At 45.2% G+C, this 19,853-nt stretch overlaps 21 non-coding genes and 3 pseudogenes across 21 annotated transcripts; all 24 read right to left on the reverse strand.

Annotated features, from left to right (window-relative positions):
* Positions 1–651: 651 nt before the first annotated feature.
* Positions 652–770, reverse strand: LOC142536327 (5S ribosomal RNA). Its single transcript, XR_012818167.1, has one exon. It is a non-coding gene; the product is annotated as a 5S ribosomal RNA (ribosomal RNA).
* A 676-nt stretch (positions 771–1,446) lies between these two features.
* On the reverse strand, positions 1,447–1,563 carry LOC142536343 (5S ribosomal RNA). The gene has a single exon (XR_012818182.1). It is a non-coding gene; the product is annotated as a 5S ribosomal RNA (ribosomal RNA).
* Positions 1,564–2,242: 679 nt separating this feature from the next.
* On the reverse strand, positions 2,243–2,361 carry LOC142536332 (5S ribosomal RNA). Its single transcript, XR_012818172.1, has one exon. It is a non-coding gene; the product is annotated as a 5S ribosomal RNA (ribosomal RNA).
* A 680-nt stretch (positions 2,362–3,041) lies between these two features.
* Positions 3,042–3,160, reverse strand: LOC142536338 (5S ribosomal RNA). Its single transcript, XR_012818178.1, has one exon. It is a non-coding gene; the product is annotated as a 5S ribosomal RNA (ribosomal RNA).
* Positions 3,161–3,840: 680 nt separating this feature from the next.
* LOC142536345 (5S ribosomal RNA) lies at positions 3,841–3,956 on the reverse strand. The gene has a single exon (XR_012818184.1). It is a non-coding gene; the product is annotated as a 5S ribosomal RNA (ribosomal RNA).
* Positions 3,957–4,636: 680 nt separating this feature from the next.
* On the reverse strand, positions 4,637–4,755 carry LOC142536349 (5S ribosomal RNA). Its single transcript, XR_012818185.1, has one exon. It is a non-coding gene; the product is annotated as a 5S ribosomal RNA (ribosomal RNA).
* A 683-nt stretch (positions 4,756–5,438) lies between these two features.
* On the reverse strand, positions 5,439–5,559 carry LOC142536341 (5S ribosomal RNA). The gene has a single exon (XR_012818180.1). It is a non-coding gene; the product is annotated as a 5S ribosomal RNA (ribosomal RNA).
* A 678-nt stretch (positions 5,560–6,237) lies between these two features.
* Positions 6,238–6,350, reverse strand: LOC142536346 (5S ribosomal RNA; annotated as a pseudogene).
* A 678-nt stretch (positions 6,351–7,028) lies between these two features.
* LOC142536348 (5S ribosomal RNA) lies at positions 7,029–7,139 on the reverse strand (annotated as a pseudogene).
* A 688-nt stretch (positions 7,140–7,827) lies between these two features.
* LOC142536344 (5S ribosomal RNA) lies at positions 7,828–7,942 on the reverse strand. Its single transcript, XR_012818183.1, has one exon. It is a non-coding gene; the product is annotated as a 5S ribosomal RNA (ribosomal RNA).
* Positions 7,943–8,620: 678 nt separating this feature from the next.
* On the reverse strand, positions 8,621–8,739 carry LOC142536342 (5S ribosomal RNA). Its single transcript, XR_012818181.1, has one exon. It is a non-coding gene; the product is annotated as a 5S ribosomal RNA (ribosomal RNA).
* Positions 8,740–9,421: 682 nt separating this feature from the next.
* LOC142536333 (5S ribosomal RNA) lies at positions 9,422–9,539 on the reverse strand. Its single transcript, XR_012818173.1, has one exon. It is a non-coding gene; the product is annotated as a 5S ribosomal RNA (ribosomal RNA).
* Positions 9,540–10,222: 683 nt separating this feature from the next.
* Positions 10,223–10,340, reverse strand: LOC142536334 (5S ribosomal RNA). Its single transcript, XR_012818174.1, has one exon. It is a non-coding gene; the product is annotated as a 5S ribosomal RNA (ribosomal RNA).
* A 682-nt stretch (positions 10,341–11,022) lies between these two features.
* Positions 11,023–11,140, reverse strand: LOC142536340 (5S ribosomal RNA). The gene has a single exon (XR_012818179.1). It is a non-coding gene; the product is annotated as a 5S ribosomal RNA (ribosomal RNA).
* Positions 11,141–11,824: 684 nt separating this feature from the next.
* Positions 11,825–11,942, reverse strand: LOC142536335 (5S ribosomal RNA). The gene has a single exon (XR_012818175.1). It is a non-coding gene; the product is annotated as a 5S ribosomal RNA (ribosomal RNA).
* A 684-nt stretch (positions 11,943–12,626) lies between these two features.
* On the reverse strand, positions 12,627–12,745 carry LOC142536350 (5S ribosomal RNA). Its single transcript, XR_012818186.1, has one exon. It is a non-coding gene; the product is annotated as a 5S ribosomal RNA (ribosomal RNA).
* A 684-nt stretch (positions 12,746–13,429) lies between these two features.
* LOC142536336 (5S ribosomal RNA) lies at positions 13,430–13,547 on the reverse strand. Its single transcript, XR_012818176.1, has one exon. It is a non-coding gene; the product is annotated as a 5S ribosomal RNA (ribosomal RNA).
* A 682-nt stretch (positions 13,548–14,229) lies between these two features.
* Positions 14,230–14,348, reverse strand: LOC142536351 (5S ribosomal RNA). The gene has a single exon (XR_012818187.1). It is a non-coding gene; the product is annotated as a 5S ribosomal RNA (ribosomal RNA).
* Positions 14,349–15,030: 682 nt separating this feature from the next.
* LOC142536328 (5S ribosomal RNA) lies at positions 15,031–15,149 on the reverse strand. The gene has a single exon (XR_012818168.1). It is a non-coding gene; the product is annotated as a 5S ribosomal RNA (ribosomal RNA).
* A 683-nt stretch (positions 15,150–15,832) lies between these two features.
* LOC142536329 (5S ribosomal RNA) lies at positions 15,833–15,951 on the reverse strand. Its single transcript, XR_012818169.1, has one exon. It is a non-coding gene; the product is annotated as a 5S ribosomal RNA (ribosomal RNA).
* A 682-nt stretch (positions 15,952–16,633) lies between these two features.
* On the reverse strand, positions 16,634–16,752 carry LOC142536330 (5S ribosomal RNA). The gene has a single exon (XR_012818170.1). It is a non-coding gene; the product is annotated as a 5S ribosomal RNA (ribosomal RNA).
* A 681-nt stretch (positions 16,753–17,433) lies between these two features.
* Positions 17,434–17,551, reverse strand: LOC142536337 (5S ribosomal RNA). Its single transcript, XR_012818177.1, has one exon. It is a non-coding gene; the product is annotated as a 5S ribosomal RNA (ribosomal RNA).
* Positions 17,552–18,233: 682 nt separating this feature from the next.
* LOC142536331 (5S ribosomal RNA) lies at positions 18,234–18,352 on the reverse strand. The gene has a single exon (XR_012818171.1). It is a non-coding gene; the product is annotated as a 5S ribosomal RNA (ribosomal RNA).
* Positions 18,353–19,022: 670 nt separating this feature from the next.
* LOC142536347 (5S ribosomal RNA) lies at positions 19,023–19,135 on the reverse strand (annotated as a pseudogene).
* Positions 19,136–19,853: the final 718 nt, after the last annotated feature.

Consider the following 19,853-nt stretch of genomic DNA (forward strand, 5'->3'; position numbering starts at 1 on the left):
TATATCCCTCGAGTACGTGTGGAGCGGGCGGCGATGGACAACACGCGGCACTGCTCTCGCCCAATCATAACCATGAAGTTAAGCGTTCTGGCGCGATGGCAGAGCAGGATGGGTGACCTCCCTGGAAGACCTCGTGTCGCGACCGTTTACGTAAATTATGGATAAAACAGTCGAAATAATTGTTTTAATGAGTTAACCGTCTCCGGAGTAATCTCGTATACCCTTCCGCACAGAACCGGCTCACGACAACAAAAATCGATAAATGTTCCCAGAAATAGAAAAAAAATAAGAAGAAGGAAATAACGAATGTAAAGCTATTATTATGCCTGGGATACGATAAAATGGAACCGGAATCGAATTTCGAACTTCCTAAGGATTTCTCGAGGAAACGAAAGCTTAACAGAAGCGGTAAATCGCAAATTAGAGGGTCTTAGAGAAGGAATTCGGCTAAAATCTCGTCAGCTCATTGCGTAGTAATGAGTCTCGTCCGTTTGCCCGTTTACAATCAAATTAGCCTACAATTTTGTCCAAATCCGGCAGTGCCCGAGCTACTTTCATTTCACATGTCTTATCTGGTCCCGATCGAGATTCAGATGATTTGAGCCGAAAATCGTCTGTCAACAAGTAATCAAAAATAGAAAAACACGAAAAAGGGTGCAACACGAGGACTTCCCAGGGGGTCACCCATCCTAGTACTGCTCTCGCCCAAGCACGCTTAACTTCGGAGTTCTGATGGGATCCGGTGCATTAGTGCTGGTATGATCGCACCCGACATTGAGTGGGATGTTTATTCTTATATCCCTCGAGTACGTGTGGAGCGGCGGCGATGGACAACACGCGGCACTGCTCTCGCCCAATCATAACCATGAAGTTAAGCGTTCTGGCGCGATGGCAGAGCTAGGATGGGTGACCTCCCTGGGAAGACCTCGTGTCGCGACCGTTTACGTAAATTATGGATAAAACAGTCGAAATAATTGTTTTTAATGAGTTAACCGTCTCCGGAGTAATCTGCGTCATACCCTTCCGCACAGAACCGGCTCACGACAACAAAAATCGATAAATGTTCCCAGAAAATAGAAAAAAATAAGAAGAAGGAAATAACGAATGTAAAGCTATTATTATGCCATGGATACGATAAAATGGAACCGGAATCGAATTTCGAACTTCCTAAGCGGATTTCTCGAGGAAACGAAAGCTTAACAGAAGCGTAAATCGCAAATTAGAGGGTCTTAGAGAAGGAATTCGGCTAAAATCTCGTCAGCTCATTGCGTAGTAATGAGTCTCGTCCGTTTGCCCGTTTACAATCAAATTAGCCTACAATTTTGTCCAATCCGGCAGTGCCCGAGCTACTTTCATTTCACATGTCTTATCTGGTCCCGATCGAGATTCAGATGATTTGAGCCGAAAATCGTCTGTCACAAGTAATCAAAATAGAAAAACACGAAAAGGGTGCAACACGAGGACTTCCCAGGGGTCACCCATCCTAGTACTGCTCTCGCCCAAGCACGCTTAACTTCGAGTTCTGATGGGATCCGGTGCATTAGTGCTGGTATGATCGCACCCGACATTGAGTGGGATGTTTATTCTTATATCCCTCGAGTACGTGTGGAGCGGGCGGCGATGGACAACACGCGGCACTGCTCTCGCCCAATCATACCATGAAGTTAAGCGTTCTGGCGCGATGGCAGAGCTAGGATGGGTGACCTCCCTGGGAAGACCTCGTGTCGCGACCGTTACGTAAATTATGGATAAAACAGTCGAAATAATTGTTTTTAATGAGTTAACCGTCTCCGGAGTAATCTGCGTCATACCTTCCGCACAGAACCGGCTCACGACAACAAAAATCGATAAATGTTCCCAGAAAATAGAAAAAAAAATAAGAAGAAGGAAATAACGAATGTAAAGCTATTATTATCCCTGGGATACAATAAAATAGAACCGGAATCGAATTTCGAACTTCCTAAGCGGATTTCTCGAGGAAACGAAAGCTTAACAGAAGCGGTAAATCGCAAATTAAAGGGTCTTAGAGAAGGAATTCGGCGAAAATCTCGTCAGCTCATTGCATAGAATGAGTCTCGTCCGTTTGCCCGTTTACAATCAAATTAGCCTACAATTTTGTCCAAATCCGGCAGTGCCCAAGCTATTTTCATTTCACATGTCTTATCTGGTTCCGATCGAGATTCATATGATTTGAGCCGAAAATCGTCTGTCAACAAGTAATCAAAAATAGAAAAACACGAAAAGGGTGCAACACGAGGACTTCCCAGGGGGTCACCCATCCTAGTACTGCTCTCGCCCAAGCACGCTTAACTTCGGAGTTCTGATGGGATCCGGTGCATTAGTGCTGGTATGATCGCACCGACATTGAGTGGGATGTTTATTCTTATATCCCTCGAGTACGTGTGGAGCGGGCGGCGATGGACAACACGCGGCACTGCTCTCGCCCAATCATAACCATGAAGTTAAGCGTTCTGGCGCGATGGCAGAGCTAGGATGGGTGACCTCCCTGGGAAGACCTCGTGTCGCGACCGTTTACGTAAATTATGGATAAAACAGTCGAAATAATTGTTTTTAATGAGTTAACCGTCTCCGGAGTAATCTGCGTCATACCCTTCCGCACAGAACCGGCTCACGACAACAAAAATCGATAAATGTTCCCAGAAAATAGAAAAAAAATAAGAAGAAGGAAATAACGAATGTAAAGCTATTATTATGCCTGGGATACGATAAAATGGAACCGAATCGAATTTCGAACTTCCTAAGCGGATTTCTCGAGGAAACGAAAGCTTAACAGAAGCGGTAAATCGCAAATTAGAGGGTCTTAGAGAAGGAATTCGGCTAAAATCTCGTCAGCTCATTGCGTAGTAATGAGTCTCGTCCGTTTGCCCGTTTACAATCAAATTAGCCTACAATTTTGTCCAAATCCGGCAGTGCCCGAGCTACTTTCATTTCACATGTCTTATCTGGTCCCGATCGAGATTCAGATGATTTGAGCCGAAAATCGTCTGTCAACAAGTAATCAAAAATAGAAAAACACGAAAAGGGTGCAACACGAGGACTTCCCAGGGGGTCACCCATCCTAGTACTGCTCTCGCCCAAGCACGCTTAACTTCGGAGTTCTGATGGGATCCGGTGCATTAGTGCTGGTATGATCGCACCCGACATTGAGTGGGATGTTTATTCTTATATCCCTCGAGTACGTGTGGAGGGCGGCGATGGACAACACGCGGCACTGCTCTCGCCCAATCATAACCATGAAGTTAAGCGTTCTGGCGCGATGGCAGAGGTAGGATGGGTGACCTCCCTGGGAAGACCTCGTGTCGCGACCGTTTACGTAAATTATGGATAAAACAGTCGAAATAATTGTTTTTAATGAGTTAACCGTTTCCGGAGTAATCTGCGTCATACCCTTCCGCACAGAACCGGCTCACGACAACAAAAATCGATAAATGTTCCCAGAAAATAGAAAAAAAAATAAGAAGAAGGAAATAACGAATGTAAAGCTATTATTATGCCTGGGATACGATAAAATGGAACCGGAATCGAATTTCGAACTTCCTAAGCGGATTTCTCGAGGAAACGAAAGCTTAACAGAAGCGTAAATCGCAAATTAGAGGGTCTTAGAGAAGGAATTCGGCTAAAATCTCGTCAGCTCATTGCGTAGTAATGAGTCTCGTCCGTTTGCCCGTTTACAATCAAATTAGCCTACAATTTTGTCCAAATCCGGCAGTGCCCGAGCTACGTTAATTTCACATGTCTTATCTGGTCCCGATCGAGATTCAGATGATTTGAGCCGAAAATCGTCTGTCAACAAAGTAATCAAAAATAGAAAACACGAAAAGGGTGCAACACGAGGACTTCCAGGGGTCACCCATCCTAGTACTGCTCTCGCCAAGCACGCTTAACTTCGGAGTTCTGATGGGATCCGGTGCATTAGTGCTGGTATGATCGCACCGACATTGAGTGGGATGTTTATTCTTATATCCCTCGAGTACGTGTGGAGCGGGCGGCGATGGACAACACGCGGCACTGCTCTCGCCCAATCATAACCATGAAGTTAAGCGTTCTGGCGCGATGGCAGAGCTAGGATGGGTGACCTCCCTGGGAAGACCTCGTGTCGCGACCGTTTACGTAAATTATGGATAAAACAGTCGAAATAATTGTTTTTAATGAGTTAACCGTCTCCGGAGTAATCTGCGTCATACCCTTCCGCACAGAACCGGCTCACGACAACAAAAATCGATAAATGTTCCCAGAAAATAGAAAAAAAAATAAGAAGAAGGAAATAACGAATGTAAAAATTATTATGCCTGGGATACGATAAAATGGAACCGGAATCGAATTTCGAACTTCCTAAGCGGATTTCTCGAGGAAACGAAAGCTTAACAGAAGCGGTAAATCGCAAATTAGAGGGTCTTAGAGAAGGAATTCGGCTAAAATCTCGTCAGCTCATTGCGTAGTAATGAGTCTCGTCCGTTTGCCCGTTTACAATCAAATTAGCCTACAATTTTGTCCAAATCCGGCAGTGCCCGAGCTACTTTCATTTCACATGTCTTATCTGGTCCCGATCGAGATTCAGATGATTTGAGCCGAAAATCGTCTGTCAACAAGTAATCAAAAATAGAAAAACACGAAAAGGGTGCAACACGAGGACTTCCCAGGGGGTCACCCATCCTAGTACTGCTCTCGCCCAAGCACGCTTAACTTCGGAGTTCTGATGGGATCCGGTGCATTAGTGCTGGTATGATCGCACCCGACATTGAGTGGGATGTTTATTGTTATATCCCTCGAGTACGTGTGGAGCGGGCGGCGATGGACAACACGCGGCACTGCTCTCGCCCAATCATAACCATGAAGTTAAGCGTTCTTGCGCGATGGCAGAGGTAGGATGGGTGACCTCCCTGGGAAGACCTCGTGTCGCGACCGTTTACGTAAATTATGGATAAAACAGTCGAAATAATTGTTTTTAATGAGTTAACCGTCTCCGGAGTAATCTGCGTCATACCCTTCCGCACAGAACCGGCTCACGACAACAAAAATCGATAAATGTTCACAGAAAAAAGAAAAAAATTAAGAAGAATGAAATAACGAATGTAAAGCTATTATTATGCCTGTGATACGATAAAATGGAACCGGAATCGAATTTCGAACTTCCTAAGCGGATTTCTCGAGGAAACGAAAGCTTAACAGAAGCGGTAAATCGCAAATTAGAGGGTCTTAGAGAAGGAATTCGGCTAAAATCTCGTCAGCTCATTGCGTAGTAATGAGTCTCGTCCGTTTGCCCGTTTACAATCAAATTAGCCTACAATTTTGTCCAAATCCGGCAGTGCCCGAGCTACTTTCATTTCACATGTCTTATCTGGTCCCGATCGAGATTCAGATGATTTGAGCCGAAAATCGTCTGTCAACAAGTAATCAAAAATAGAAAAACACGAAAAAGGGTGCAAAACACGAGGACTTCCCAGGGGGTCACCCATTCTAGTACTGCTCTCGCCCAAGCACGCTTAACTTCGGAGTTCTAATGAGATCCGGTGCATTAGTGCTGGTATGATCCCACCCGACATTGTGTGGGATGTTTATTGTTATATCCCTCGAGTACGTGTGGAGCGGGCGGCGATGGACAACACGCGGCACTGCTCTCGCCCAATCATAACCATGAAGTTAAGCGTTCTTGCGCGATGGCAGAGGTAGGATGGGTGACCTCCCTGGGAAGACCTCGTGTCGCGACCGTTTACGTAAATTATGGATAAAACAGTCGAAATAATTGTTTTTAATGAGTTAACCGTCTCCGGAGTAATCTGCGTCATACCCTTCCGCACAGAACCGGCTCACGACAACAAAAATCGATAAATGTTCCCAGAAAATAGAAAAAAAAATAAGAAGAAGGAAATAACGAATGTAAAGCTTTATTATGGGATACGATAAAATGGAACCGGAATCGAATTTCGAACTTCCTAAGCGGATTTCTCGAGGAAACGAAAGCTTAACAGAAGCGGTTAAATCGCAAATTAGAGGGTCTTAGAGAAGGAATTCGGCTAAAATCTCGTCAGCTCATTGCGTAGTAATGAGTCTCGTCCGTTTGCCCGTTTACAATCAAATTAGCCTACAATTTTGTCCAAATCCGGCAGTGCCCGAGCTACTTTCATTTCACATGTCTTATCTGGTCCCGATCGAGATTCAGATGATTTGAGCCGAAAATCGTCTGTCAACAAGTAATCAAAATAGAAAAACACGAAAAGGGTGCAACACGAGGACTTCCCAGGGGGTCCCATCCTAGTACTGCTCTCGCCCACGCTTAACTTCGGAGTTCTGATGGGATCCGGTGCATTAGTGCTGGTATGATCGCACCGACATTGAGTGGGATGTTTATTCTTATATCCCTCGAGTACGTGTGGAGCGGGCGGCGATGGACAACACGCGGCACTGCTCTCGCCCAATCATAACCATGAAGTTAAGCGTTCTGGCGCGATGGCAGAGCTAGGATGGGTGACCTCCCTGGGAAGACCTCGTGTCGCGACCGTTTACGTAAATTATGGATAAAACAGTCGAAATAATTGTTTTTAATGAGTTAACCGTCTCCGGAGTAATCTGCGTCATACCCTTCCGCACAGAACCGGCTCACGACAACAAAAATCGATAAATGTTCCCAGAAAATAGAAAAAAAATAAGAAGAAGGAAATAACGAATGTAAAGCTATTATTATCTGGGATACGATAAAATGGAACCGGAATCGAATTTCGAACTTCCTAAGCGGATTTCTCGAGGAAACGAAAGCTTAACAGAAGCGGTAAATCGCAAATTAGAGGGTCTTAGAGAAGGAATTCGGCTAAAATCTCGTCAGCTCATTGCGTAGTAATGAGTCTCGTCCGTTTGCCGTTTACAATCAAATTAGCCTACAATTTTGTCCAAATCCGGCAGTGCCCGAGCTACTTTCATTTCACATGTCTTATCTGGTCCCGATCGAGATTCTGATGATTTGAGCCGAAAATCGTCTGTCAACAAGTAATCAAAAATAGAAAAACACGAAAAGGGTGCAACACGAGGACTTCCAGGGGTCACCCATCCTAGTACTGCTCTCGCCCAAGCACGCTTAACTTCGGAGTTTGATGGGATCGTGCATAGTGCTGGTAGACGCACCCGACATTGAAGTGGGATGTTTATTCTTCTAATCCCTCGAGTACGTGTGGACGGGGCGGCGATGGACAACACGCTGGCACTGCTTCTCGCCCAATCTAACCCACGAAGTTAAGCGTTCTGGGCGCTGGCTAGACAGAGTAGGAGGGTGACCTCCCCTGGGAAGACCTCGTGTCGCGACCGTTTACGTAAATATGGATAAAACAGTCGAAATAATTGTTTTTAATTAGTTAACCGTACTCCGGAGTCAATCTGCGTCATACCCTTCCGCACAGCACCGGCTCACGGACAACAAAAATGATAAATGTTCCCAGAAAATAGAAAAAAATAAGAAGAAGGAAATAACGAAGTAAAGCTATTATTATGCATGGGATACGATTAAAATGGAACCGGAATCGAATTTCGAACTTCCTAAGCGGATTTCTCGAGGAAACGAAAGCTTAACAGAAGCGGTAAATCGCAAATTAGAGGGTCTTAGAGAAGGAATTCGGCTAAAATCTCGTCAGCTCATTGCGTAGTAATGAGTCTCGTCCGTTTGCCCGTTTACAATCAAATTAGCCTACAATTTTGTCCAAATCCGGCAGTGCCCGAGCTACTTTCATTTCACATGTCTTATCTGGTCCGATCGAGATTCAGATGATTTGAGCCGAAAATCGTCTGTCAACAAGTAATCAAAAATAGAAAAACACGAAAAGGGTGCAACACGAGGACTTCCCAGGGGTCACCATCCTAGTACTGCTCGCCCAAGCACGCTTAACTTCGGAGTTCTGATGGGATCCGGTGCATTAGTGCTGGTATGATCGCACCCGACATTGAGTGGGATGTTTATTCTTATATCCCTCGAGTACGTGTGGAGCGGGCGGCGATGGACAACACGCGGCACTGCTCTCGCCAATCATAACCATGAAGTTAAGCGTTCTGGCGCGATGGCAGAGCTAGGATGGGTGACCTCCCTGGGAAGACCTCGTATCGCGACCGTTTACGTAAATTATGTATAAACAGTCGAAATAATTGTTTTTAATGAGTTAACCGTCTCCGGAGTAATCTGCGTCATACCCTTCCGCACAGAACCGGCTCACGACAACAAAATCGATAAATGTTCCCAAAAATAGAAAACAAAATAAGAAGAAGGAAATAACGAATGTAAAGCTCATTATTATGCCTGGGATACGATTAAAATGGAACGGATCGAATGTTGAACTTCCTAAGCGGATTTCTCGAAGGAAACGAAGCTTAACAGAAGCGGTACATCGCAATTAGAGGTCTTAGAGAAGGAATTCGGCTAAAATCTCGTCAGCTCATTGCGTAGTAATGAGTTCGGTCCGTTTGCCCGTTTACACTCAAATTAGCCTACAATTTTGTCCAAATCCGGCAGTGCCCGAGCTACTTTCATTTCACATAGTTTATCTGGTCCCGATCGAGATTCAGATGTATTTGAAGCCGAAAATCGTCTGTCAACAAGTAATCAAAATAGAAAACACGAAAAAGGGTGCAACACGAGGACTTCCCAGGGGGTCACCATCCTAGTACTGCTCTCGCCCAAGCACGCTTAACATCGGAGTTCTGATGGGATCCGGTGCAATTAGTGCTGGTATGATCGCACCCGACATTGAGTGGGATGTTTATTCTTATATCCCTCGAGTACGTGTGGATGCGGGCGGCGATGGACAACACGCGGCACTGCTCTCGCCCAATCATAACCATGAAGTTAAGCGTTCTGGCGGATGGCAGAGCTAGGATGGGTGACCTCCCTGGGAAGACCTCGTGTCGCGACCGTTTACGTAAATTATGGATAAAACAGTCGAAATAATTGTTTTTAATGAGTTAACCGTCTCGGAGTAATCTGCGTCATACCCTTCCGCACAGAACCGGCTCACGACAACAAAAATCGATAAATGTTCCCAGAAAATAGAAAAAAAATAAGAAGAAGGAAAATAACGAATGTAAAGCTATTATTATGCCTGGGATACGATTAAAATGGAACCGGAATCGAATTTCGAACTTCCTAAGCGGATTTCTCGAGGAAACGAAAGCTTAACAGAAGCGGTAAATCGCAAATTAGAGGGTCTTAGAGAAGGAATTCGGCTAAATCTCGTCAGCTCATTGCGTAGTAATGAGTCTCGTCCGTTTGCCCGTTTACAATCAAATTAGCCTACAATTTTGTCCAAATCCGGCAGTGCCCGAGCTACTTTCATTTCACATGTCTTATCTGGTCCCGATCGAGATTCAGATGATTTGAGCCGAAAATCGTCTGTCAACAAGTAATCAAAATAGAAAAACACGAAAAAGGGTGCAACACGAGGACTTCCCAGGGGTCACCCATCCTAGTACTGCTCTCGCCCAAGCACGCTTAACTTCGGAGTTCTGATGGGATCCGGTGCATTAGTGCTGGTATGATCGCACCCGACATTGAGTGGGATGTTTATTCTTATATCCCTCGAGTACGTGTGGACGCGGGCGGCGATGGACAACACGCGGCACTGCTCTCGCCCAATCATAACCATGAAGTTAAGCGTTCTGGCGCGATGGCAGAGCTAGGATGGGTGACCTCCCTGGAAGACCTCGTGTCGCGACCGTTTACGTAAATTATGGATAAACAGTCGAAATAATTGTTTTTAATGAGTTAACCGTCTCCGGAGTAATCTGCGTCATACCCTTCCGCACAGAACCGGCTCACGACAAACAAAATCGATAAATGTTCCCAGAAATAGAAAAAAAAATAAGAAGAAGGAAATAACGAATGTAAAGCTATTATTATGCCTGGGATACGATAAAATGGAACCGGAATCGAATTTCGAACTTCCTAAGCGGATTTCTCGACGGAAACGAAAGCTTAACAGAAGCGGTAAATCGCAAATTAGAGGGTCTTAGAGAAGGAATTCGGCTTAAATCTCGTCAGCTCATTGCGTAGTAATGAGTCTCGTCCGTTTGCCCGTTTACAATCAAATTAGCCTACAATTTTGTCCAAATCCGGCAGTGCCCGAGCTACTTTCATTTCACATGTCTTATCTGGTCCCGATCGAGATTCAGATGATTTGAGCCGAAAATCGTCTGTCAACAAGTAATCAAAAATAGAAAAACACGAAAAAGGGTGCAACACGAGGACTTCCCAGGGGTCACCCATCCTAGTACTGCTCTCGCCCAAGCACGCTTAACTTCGGAGTTCTGATGGGATCCGGTGCATTAGTGCTGGTATGATCGCACCCGACATTGAGTGGGATGTTTATTCTTATATCCCTCGAGTACGTGTGGAGCGGGCGGCGATGACAACACGCGGCACTGCTCTCGCCCAATCATAACCATGAAGTTAAGCGTTCTGGCGCGATGGCAGAGCTAGGATGGGTGACCTCCCTGGGAAGACCTCGTGTCGCGACCGTTTACGTAAATTATGGATAAAACAGTCGAAATAATTGTTTTTAATGAGTTAACCGTCTCCGGAGTAATCTGCGTCATACCCTTCCGCACAGAACCGGCTCACGACAACAAAAATCGATAAATGTTCCCAGAAAATAGAAAAAAAATAAGAAGAAGGAAATAACGAATGTAAAGCTATTATTATGCCTGGGATACGATAAAATGGAACCGGAATCGAATTTCGAACTTCCTAAGCGGATTTCTCGAGGAAACGAAAGCTTAACAGAAGCGGTAAATCGCAAATTAGAGGGTCTTAGAGAAGGAATTCGGCTAAAATCTCGTCAGCTCATTGCGTAGTAATGAGTCTCGTCCGTTTTGCCCGTTTACAATCAATTAGCCTACAATTTTGTCCAAATCCGGCAGTGCCCGAGCTACTTTCATTTCACATGTCTTATCTGGTCCCGATCGAGATTCAGATGATTTGAGCCGAAAATCGTCTGTCAACAAGTAATCAAAAATAGAAAAACACGAAAAAGGGTGCAACACGAGGACTTCAAGGGGGTCACCCATCCTAGTACTGCTCTCGCCCAAGCACGCTTAACTTCGGAGTTCTGATGGGATCCGGTGCATTAGTGCTGGTATGATCGCACCCGACATTGAGTGGGATGTTTATTCTTATATCCCTCGAGTACGTGTGGAGCGGGGCGGCGATGGACAACACGCGGCACTGCTCTCGCCCAATCATAACCATGAAGTTAAGCGTTCTGGCGCGATGGCAGAGCTAGGATGGGTGACCTCCCTGGGAAGACCTCGTGTCGCGACCGTTTACGTAAATTATGGATAAAACAGTCGAAATAATTGTTTTTAATGAGTTAACCGTCTCCGGAGTAATCTGCGTCATACCCTTCCGCACAGAACCGGCTCACGACAACAAAAATCGATAAATGTTCCCAGAAAATAGAAAAAAAAATAAGAAGAAGGAAATAACGAATGTAAAGCTATTATTATGCCTGGGATACGATAAAATGGAACCGGAATCGAATTTCGAACTTCCTAAGCGGATTTCTCGAGGAAACGAAAGCTTAACAGAAGCGGTAAATCGCAAATTAGAGGGTCTTAGAGAAGGAATTCGGCTAAAATCTCGTCAGCTCATTGCGTAGTAATGAGTCTCGTCCGTTTGCCCGTTTACAATCAAATTAGCCTACAATTTTGTCCAAATCCGGCAGTGCCCGAGCTACTTTCATTTCACATGTCTTATCTGGTCCCGATCGAGATTCAGATGATTTGAGCCGAAAATCGTCTGTCAACAAGTAATCAAAATAGAAAAACACGAAAAAGGGTGCAACACGAGGACTTCCCAGGGGTCACCCATCCTAGTACTGCTCTCGCCCAAGCACGCTTAACTTCGGAGTTCTGATGGGATCCGGTGCATTAGTGCTGGTATGATCGCACCCGACATTGAGTGGGATGTTTATTCTTATATCCCTCGAGTACGTGTGGAGCGGGCGGCGATGGACAACACGCGGCACTGCTCTCGCCCAATCATAACCATGAAGTTAAGCGTTCTGGCGCGATGGCAGAGGTAGGATGGGTGACCTCCCTGGGAAGACCTCGTGTCGCGACCGTTTACGTAAATTATGTATAAAACAGTCGAAATAATTGTTTTTAATGAGTTAACCGTCTCCGGAGTAATCTGCGTCATACCCTTCCGCACAGAACCGGCTCACGACAACAAAAATCGATAAATGTTCCCAGAAAATAGAAAAAAAATAAGAAGAAGGAAATAACGAATGTAAAGCTATTATTATGCCTGGGATACGATTAAAATGGAACCGGAATCGAATTTCGAACTTCCTAAGCGGATTTCTCGAGGAAACGAAAGCTTAACAGAAGCGGTAAATCGCAAATTAGAGGGTCTTAGAGAAGGAATTCGGCTAAAATCTCGTCAGCTCATTGCGTAGTAATGAGTCTCGTCCGTTTGCCCGTTTACAATCAAATTAGCCTACAATTTTGTCCAAATCCGGCAGTGCCCGAGCTACTTTCATTTCACATGTCTTATCTGGTCCCGATCGAGATTCAGATGATTTGAGCCGAAAATCGTCTGTCAACAAGTAATCAAAAATAGAAAAACACGAAAAAGGGTGCAACACGAGGACTTCCCAGGGGGTCACCCATCCTAGTACTGCTCTCGCCCAAGCACGCTTAACTTCGGAGTTCTGATGGGATCCGGTGCATTAGTGCTGGTATGATCGCACCCGACATTGAGTGGGATGTTTATTCTTATATCCCTCGAGTACGTGTGGAGCGGGCGGCGATGGACAACACGCGGCACTGCTCTCGCCCAATCATAACCATGAAGTTAAGCGTTCTGGCGCGATGGCAGAGCTAGGATGGGTGACCTCCCTGGGAAGACCTCGTGTCGCGACCGTTTACGTAAATTATGGATAAAACAGTCGAAATAATTGTTTTTAATGAGTTAACCGTCTCCGGAGTAATCTGCGTCATACCCTTCCGCACAGAACCGGCTCACGACAACAAAAATCGATAAATGTTCCCAGAAAATAGAAAAAAAAATAAGAAGAAGGAAATAACGAATGTAAAGCTATTATTATGCCTGGATACGATAAAATGGAACCGGAATCGAATTTCGAACTTCCTAAGCGGATTTCTCGAGGAAACGAAAGCTTAACAGAAGCGGTTAAATCGCAAATTAGAGGGTCTTAGAGAAGGAATTCGGCTAAAATCTCGTCAGCTCATTGCGTAGTAATGAGTCTCGTCCGTTTGCCCGTTTACAATCAAATTAGCCTACAATTTTGTCCAAATCCGGCAGTGCCCGAGCTACTTTCATTTCACATGTCTTATCTGGTCCCGATCGAGATTCAGATGATTTGAGCCGAAAATCGTCTGTCAACAAGTAATCAAAAATAGAAAAACACGAAAAAGGGTGCAACACGAGGACTTCCCAGGGGTCACCCATCCTAGTACTGCTCTCGCCCAAGCACGCTTAACTTCGGAGTTCTGATGGGATCCGGTGCATTAGTGCTGGTATGATCGCACCCGACATTGAGTGGGATGTTTATTCTTATATCCCTCGAGTACGTGTGGAGCGGGCGGCGATGGACAACACGCGGCACTGCTCTCGCCCAATCATAACCATGAAGTTAAGCGTTCTGGCGCGATGGCAGAGCTAGGATGGGTGACCTCCCTGGGAAGACCTCGTGTCGCGACCGTTTACGTAAATTATGGATAAAACAGTCGAAATAATTGTTTTTAATGAGTTAACCGTCTCCGGAGTAATCTGCGTCATACCCTTCCGCACAGAACCGGCTCACGACAACAAAAATCGATAAATGTTCCCAGAAAATAGAAAAAAAATAAGAAGAAGGAAATAACGAATGTAAAGCTATTATTATGCCTGGGATACGATAAAATGGAACCGGAATCGAATTTCGAACTTCCTAAGCGGATTTCTCGAGGAAACGAAAGCTTAACAGAAGCGGTAAATCGCAAATTAGAGGGTCTTAGAGAAGGAATTCGGCTAAAATCTCGTCAGCTCATTGCGTAGTAATGAGTCTCGTCCGTTTGCCCGTTTACAATCAAATTAGCCTACAATTTTGTCCAAATCCGGCAGTGCCCGAGCTACTTTCATTTCACATGTCTTATCTGGTCCCGATCGAGATTCAGATGATTTGAGCCGAAAATCGTCTGTCAACAAGTAATCAAAATAGAAAAACACGAAAAAGGGTGCAACACGAGGACTTCCCAGGGGGTCACCCATCCTAGTACTGCTCTCGCCCAAGCACGCTTAACTTCGGAGTTCTGATGGGATCCGGTGCATTAGTGCTGGTATGATCGCACCCGACATTGAGTGGGATGTTTATTCTTATATCCCTCGAGTACGTGTGGAGCGGGCGGCGATGGACAACACGCGGCACTGCTCTCGCCCAATCATAACCATGAAGTTAAGCGTTCTGGCGCGATGGCAGAGCTAGGATGGGTGACCTCCCTGGGAAGACCTCGTGTCGCGACCGTTTACGTAAATTATGGATAAAACAGTCGAAATAATTGTTTTTAATGAGTTAACCGTCTCCGGAGTAATCTGCGTCATACCCTTCCGCACAGAACCGGCTCACGACAACAAAAATCGATAAATGTTCCCAGAAAATAGAAAAAAAATAAGAAGAAGGAAATAACGAATGTAAAGCTATTATTATGCCTGGGATACGATAAAATGGAACCGGAATCGAATTTCGAACTTCCTAAGCGGATTTCTCGAGGAAACGAAAGCTTAACAGAAGCGGTAAATCGCAAATTAGAGGGTCTTAGAGAAGGAATTCGGCTAAAATCTCGTCAGCTCATTGCGTAGTAATGAGTCTCGTCCGTTTGCCCGTTTACAATCAAATTAGCCTACAATTTTGTCCAAATCCGGCAGTGCCCGAGCTACTTTCATTTCACATGTCTTATCTGGTCCCGATCGAGATTCAGATGATTTGAGCCGAAAATCGTCTGTCAACAAGTAATCAAAAATAGAAAAACACGAAAAGGGTGCAACACGAGGACTTCCCAGGGGGTCACCCATCCTAGTACTGCTCTCGCCCAAGCACGCTTAACTTCGGAGTTCTGATGGGATCCGGTGCATTAGTGCTGGTATGATCGCACCCGACATTGAGTGGGATGTTTATTCTTATATCCCTCGAGTACGTGTGGAGCGGGCGGCGATGGACAACACGCGGCACTGCTCTCGCCCAATCATAACCATGAAGTTAAGCGTTCTGGCGCGATGGCAGAGCTAGGATGGGTGACCTCCCTGGGAAGACCTCGTGTCGCGACCGTTTACGTAAATTATGGATAAAACAGTCGAAATAATTGTTTTTAATGAGTTAACCGTCTCCGGAGTAATCTGCGTCATACCCTTCCGCACAGAACCGGCTCACGACAACAAAAATCGATAAATGTTCCCAGAAAATAGAAAAAAAATAAGAAGAAGGAAATAACGAATGTAAAGCTATTATTATGCCTGGGATACGATAAAATGGAACCGGAATCGAATTTCGAACTTCCTAAGCGGATTTCTCGAGGAAACGAAAGCTTAACAGAAGCGGTTAAATCGCAAATTAGAGGGTCTTAGAGAAGGAATTCGGCTAAAATCTCGTCAGCTCATTGCGTAGTAATGAGTCTCGTCCGTTTGCCCGTTTACAATCAAATTAGCCTACAATTTTGTCCAAATCCGGCAGTGCCCGAGCTACTTTCATTTCACATGTCTTATCTGGTCCCGATCGAGATTCAGATGATTTGAGCCGAAAATCGTCTGTCAACAAGTAATCAAAAATAGAAAAACACGAAAAGGGTGCAACACGAGGACTTCCCAGGGGGTCACCCATCCTAGTACTGCTCTCGCCCAAGCACGCTTAACTTCGGAGTTCTGATGGGATCCGGTGCATTAGTGCTGGTATGATCGCACCCGACATTGAGTGGGATGTTTATTCTTATATCCCTCGAGTACGTGTGGAGCGGGCGGCGATGGACAACACGCGGCACTGCTCTCGCCCAATCATAACCATGAAGTTAAGCGTTCTGGCGCGATGGCAGAGCTAGGATGGGTGACCTCCCTGGGAAGACCTCGTGTCGCGACCGTTTACGTAAATTATGGATAAAACAGTCGAAATAATTGTTTTTAATGAGTTAACCGTCTCCGGAGTAATCTGCGTCATACCCTTCCGCACAGAACCGGCTCACGACAACAAAAATCGATAAATGTTCCCAGAAAATAGAAAAAAAATAAGAAGAAGGAAATAACGAATGTAAAGCTATTATTATGCCTGGGATACGATAAAATGGAACCGGAATCGAATTTCGAACTTCCTAAGCGGATTTCTCGAGGAAACGAAAGCTTAACAGAAGCGGTAAATCGCAAATTAGAGGGTCTTAGAGAAGGAATTCGGCTAAAATCTCGTCAGCTCATTGCGTAGTAATGAGTCTCGTCCGTTTGCCCGTTTACAATCAAATTAGCCTACAATTTTGTCCAAATCCGGCAGTGCCCGAGCTACTTTCATTTCACATGTCTTATCTGGTCCCGATCGAGATTCAGATGATTTGAGCCGAAAATCGTCTGTCAACAAGTAATCAAAAATAGAAAAACACGAAAAGGGTGCAACACGAGGACTTCCCAGGGGGTCACCCATCCTAGTACTGCTCTCGCCCAAGCACGCTTAACTTCGGAGTTCTGATGGGATCCGGTGCATTAGTGCTGGTATGATCGCACCCGACATTGAGTGGGATGTTTATTCTTATATCCCTCGAGTACGTGTGGAGCGGGCGGCGATGGACAACACGCGGCACTGCTCTCGCCCAATCATAACCATGAAGTTAAGCGTTCTGGCGCGATGGCAGAGCTAGGATGGGTGACCTCCCTGGGAAGACCTCGTGTCGCGACGTTTACGTAAATTATGGATAAAACAGTCGAAATAATTGTTTTTAATGAGTTAACCGTCTCCGGAGTAATCTGCGTCATACCCTTCCGCACAGAACCGGCTCACGACAACAAAAATCGATAAATGTTCCCAGAAAATAGAAAAAAAATAAGAAGAAGGAAATAACGAATGTAAAGCTATTATTATGCCTGGGATACGATAAAATGGAACCGGAATCGAATTTCGAACTTCCTAAGCGGATTTCTCGAGGAAACGAAAGCTTAACAGAAGCGGTAAATCGCAAATTAGAGGGTCTTAGAGAAGGAATTCGGCTAAAATCTCGTCAGCTCATTGCGTAGTAATGAGTCTCGTCCGTTTGCCCGTTTACAATCAAATTAGCCTACAATTTTGTCCAAATCCGGCAGTGCCCGAGCTACTTTCATTTCACATGTCTTATCTGGTCCCGATCGAGATTCAGATGATTTGAGCCGAAAATCGTCTGTCAACAAGTAATCAAAAATAGAAAAACACGAAAAGGGTGCAACACGAGGACTTCCCAGGGGTCACCCATCCTAGTACTGCTCTCGCCCAAGCACGCTTAACTTCGGAGTTCTGATGGGATCCGGTGCATTAGTGCTGGTATGATCGCACCCGACATTGAGTGGGATGTTTATTCTTATATCCCTCGAGTACGTGTGGAGCGGGCGGCGATGGACAACACGCGGCACTGCTCTCGCCCAATCATAACCATGAAGTTAAGCGTTCTGGCGCGATGGCAGAGCTAGGATGGGTGACCTCCCTGGGAAGACCTCGTGTCGCGACCGTTTACGTAAATTATGGATAAAACAGTCGAAATAATTGTTTTTAATGAGTTAACCGTCTCCGGAGTAATCTGCGTCATACCCTTCCGCACAGAACCGGCTCACGACAACAAAAATCGATAAATGTTCCCAGAAAATAGAAAAAAAAATAAGAAGAAGGAAATAACGAATGTAAAGCTATTATTATGCCTGGGATACGATAAAATGGAACCGGAATCGAATTTCGAACTTCCTAAGCGGATTTCTCGAGGAAACGAAAGCTTAACAGAAGCGGTAAATCGCAAATTAGAGGGTCATAGAGAAGGAATTCGGGTAAATCTCGTCAGCTCATTGCGTAGTTATGAGTCTCGTCCGTTTGCCCGTTTACAATCAAATTAGCCTACAATTTTGTCCAAATCCGGCAGTGCCCGAGCTACTTTCATTTCACATGTCTTATCTGGTCCCGATCGAGATTCAGATGATTTGAGCCGAAAATCGTCTGTCAACAAGTAATCAAAAATAGAAAAACACGAAAAGGGTGCAACACGAGGACTTCCCAGGGGGTCACCCATCCTAGTACTGCTCTCGCCCAAGCACGCTTAACTTCGGAGTTCTGATGGGATCCGGTGCATTAGTGCTGGTATGATCGCACCCGACATTGAGTGGGATGTTTATTCTTATATCCCTCGAGTACGTGTGGAGCGGGCGGCGATGGACAACACGCGGCACTGCTCTCGCCCAATCATAACCATGAAGTTAAGCGTTCTGGCGCGATGGCAGAGCTAGGATGGGTGACCTCCCTGGGAAGACCTCGTGTCGCGACCGTTTACGTAAATTATGGATATAAAACAGTCGAAATAATTGTTTTTAATGAGTTAACCGTCTCCGGAGTAATCTGCGTCATACCCTTCCGCACAGAACCGGCTCACGACAACAAAAATCGATAATGTTCCCAGAAAATAGAAAAAAAAATAAGAAGAAGGAAATAACGAATGTAAAGCTATTATTATGCCTGGGATACGATTAAAATGGAACCGGAATCGAATTTCGAACTTCCTAAGCGGATTTCTCGAGGAAACGAAAGCTTAACAGAAGCGGTTAAATCGCAAATAGAGGGTCTTAGAGAAGGAATTCGGCTAAATCTCGTCAGCTCATGCGTAGTAATGAGTCTCGTCCGTTTGCCCGTTTACAATCAAATTAGCCTACAATTTTGTCCAAATCCGGCAGTGCCCGAGCTACTTTCATTTCACATGTCTTATCTGGTCCCGATCGAGATTCAGATGATTTGAGCCGAAAATCGTCTGTCAACAAGTAATCAAAAATAGAGAAAAAACACGGGACTTCCAGGGGGTCACCCATCCTAGTACTCTCGCCCAAGCACGCTTAACTTCGGAGTTCTGATGGGATCCGTGCATTAGTGCTGGTATGATCGCACCCGACATTGAGTGGGATGTTTATCTTATATCCCTCGAGTACGTGTGGAGCGGGCGGCGATGGACAACACGCGGCACTGCTCGCCCAATCATAACATGAAGTTAAGCGTTCTGGCGCGATGGCAGAGTAGGATGGGTGACCTCCCTGGGAAGACCTCGTGTCGCGACCGTTTACGTAAATTATGGATAAAACAGTCGAAATAATTGTTTTAATGAGTTAACCGTCTCGGAGTAATCTGCGTCATACCCTTCCGCACAGAACCGGCTCACGACAACAAAAATCGAAATGTTCCCAGAAAATAGAAAAAAAAATAAGAAGAAGGAAATAACGAATGTAAAGCTATTATGCCTGGGATACGATAAAATGGAACCGGAATCGAATTTCGAACTTCCTAAGCGGATTTCTCGAGGAAACGAAAGCTTAACAGAAGCGGTAAATCGCAAATTAGAGGGTCTTAGAGAAGGAATTCGGCTAAAATCTCGTCAGCTCATTGCGTAGTAATGAGTCTCGTCCGTTTGCCGTTTACAATCAAATTAGCCTACAATTTTGTCCAAATCCGGCAGTGAGCTACTTTCATTTCACATGTCTTATCTGGTCCCGATCGAGATTCAGATGATTGAGCCGAAAATCTGTCAACAAGTAATCAAAAATAGAAAAAACGAAAAAAGGGTGAACACGAGGACTTCCAGGGGTCACCCATCCTAGTACTGCTCTCGCCCAA

Source organism: Primulina tabacum, unplaced genomic scaffold (assembly GCF_025594145.1).
Source record: "Primulina tabacum isolate GXHZ01 unplaced genomic scaffold, ASM2559414v2 Contig1306, whole genome shotgun sequence".
Lineage (NCBI taxonomy): Eukaryota > Viridiplantae > Streptophyta > Magnoliopsida > Lamiales > Gesneriaceae > Primulina > Primulina tabacum.